The sequence below is a fragment of the Corvus brachyrhynchos genome, unplaced genomic scaffold, assembly GCF_000691975.1.
Source record: "Corvus brachyrhynchos isolate BGI_N302 unplaced genomic scaffold, ASM69197v1 scaffold133, whole genome shotgun sequence".
NCBI classification, from domain to species: Eukaryota; Metazoa; Chordata; class Aves; order Passeriformes; family Corvidae; genus Corvus; species Corvus brachyrhynchos.
Genome location: NW_008237249.1, coordinates 506296 through 508656, shown reverse-complemented (window position 1 = coordinate 508656; position 2361 = coordinate 506296).

Below are 2361 nucleotides of genomic sequence, written 5' to 3'. Positions count from 1 at the left end.
GCCCCACGGGCAGGGACCAGAGCACAGGTGGGGGCAACAGCGGGAGGTGAGCTGACTCTGAATTTGGGAACGCAACCCCAACTCTCGAGAGCTGGCCTTTCTCCCGGGCGCCGAGGGACGAGGCGCAGCGGGGAGGGAGGAGATTTCGGCCGGCCCGTGGACGATCTGCACTCCTTTAGCGGGGGAGGAACCAAGTCTCAGGTGCAGCTCGAAGCTTAGCACAGGACCTGGGGCAGCCAAGCACGTGGAGCCCGGGGGAGCAGCTCCGGGTCAGGGGAGGTTACGCACCGCGCTGAGTGCAGACCCACAGAGCTGCGGAGGGGCTCCTTCCTCCTCCCCTTCGGCGCCCTTTCACCTTTCTCCCCCGAGCAAAGGACGCCTTTAACCGGCCCAAGGGGGGCAGAGGACGCGTGGCCGCAACCCACACAACGGCAGCGCGAGTCCCTCCCTCCCGGTTTCTGCACCAGCTCCAAAACAGCCCTTTCCAGGTTTGCAGGGATGACCCACAGGGCCCGGCACCGCCGAGCCTGCACGTGCGTGGGGCTCCTCCCAGGAAACGGCTTCAGGGTGTTTGGAAGTGCTTTTGGGGAAGCGTGAGATTTTTTTTTAAAGTTTACTTTGGCCGTTGAAATGCACAGAAGTTTCTGTCTTCACTGAACTGGGCCGTAGGGTACAGTGGACCAACACCGACGTCTCCTCAGCGAGCAATTCCCTTCCTTCCTTAATAAAGGGAAGATATCCCAGGTTCCCAGCACACGGCCCCTGGTTACTGCTAAGCTACAGTGAAGCGAAACCTCTGCAAAGGCATGTATATTAATTAAATCGCTGCTGATTAGGACCCATCAGCGACTCACAGTACACGGAGAGGGACTGGAATAAATGCCCGGGATCATCCCTGGGGAGGGGAGAGCAGCGCTGCACCGTGGCCTCACCCTGAGCAGAGCAGAGCAGAGCAGAGCGGAGACATTTCTGACAGGCCAAGAGCAGGTTTGTCCCGAGCCCTTCCCGAAGCCAGGAGCCCATCCCGGCCCCGCTGGCGCTGGGCACGGGCAGGAGGAAGGGCCGGGGCCTTGCCAGCCTCCTGCACAAACAGACCCTGCAGCTGTCGCAGGGCAAAATAAATGACTTCCGGAGGTTGCGGAGAATAAATGGATCCATTCAGGCACGAGTGAAGGGGACATTGTTTTCCTCCTTGGAGGGGGGAAAAAAATCCCTCCCCAACAACCTATATATTAAGGTATCAATGAACAACAAATTCATTCAGTTATGACACAGGAAATCTAAAGCAGAATGGGCTGCAAAACAAACTCGATTTATCCGCGCCACACATGCAAAAGGAAAAAATGCCTCTTGCTGGCTGCTCTGCCGGAGCTGGGGCTCCTCTCGAGGAGCACTCGGGATTCCAGCAACACACGGAGCGTTTTCTGCCGGTGCTTTGGCGGTGGATGCGAACTTCTGAGATTAAGATTGCTCCCTTAGGTTTATCCTCTTCAGGGACAACGCGCACACAATGCGCCTTTGGAGCATATTTAAAGTCAGGCTGCAGATGCACATAATCTCCGTCCTCCCGCACCACAGACAGCAGACGCGGAGGTTTGGGGGTTTCTTTTAGAAAGGGAGAGGAATTGCTCGTTCAAAGAGGAACCAAGCCTTTCGTTTTCACTGCGGCCACCTTCATTTTTACATTAAAAAAGAAAAGAAGAGGCAAAACCAGAAACGCAGGCTCGAGCCAGGCCCTGTTTCTCAAAGCCAGGCAGTAGCTGCCTCCTCTCCCACCTCTCACCAGCAGCCCTGGGCCCACCCAGGGGACCCCATCTGCTCCACCACACATCTGGGCACACGCTGGGCCTGAGGGGACAGCCCTGGCCCCGACTCTGGGAGGGACAGAGGGGCAGTGCCCTCCTGCCCTCCCACACAGCCCCTCGGCACCGCCGCGGACCCGCTTCCCTGAGCCCACTCCCCGCCGCCGCTCAGCACTGCAAGCCCGGAGTGCGGCCGAGGAACAAAGCCCGTCCTCCGCTTACTTCCAAAACATTTATGCTTAGCTGTTTTCCCCAAGCAACATTAAAAAAATCTCCTAAGAACGAGAGTAGCGGGTCAATCCTGCCATAGAAAAGGAATTGGTACCCAGCTGCAAGGAGCGCTCGGCGTGCAGGGGAATAATCTGAAAGGTTTTAATTAGCGAAAGCGGCAATAAATGAAGGAATATGAGCTTGGATGAGAACACTTGAACGTAAAAATCACTGGGAAAGACGAGATATGGCTGTACTTGGATGGGAGCTCTCCCCGCGGCCAGGGAGCCCCAAAACAAGGCAGGCCACACTCCCAGCGCCAGCGTGTCCATCCCCCCCGCCCAGGCGC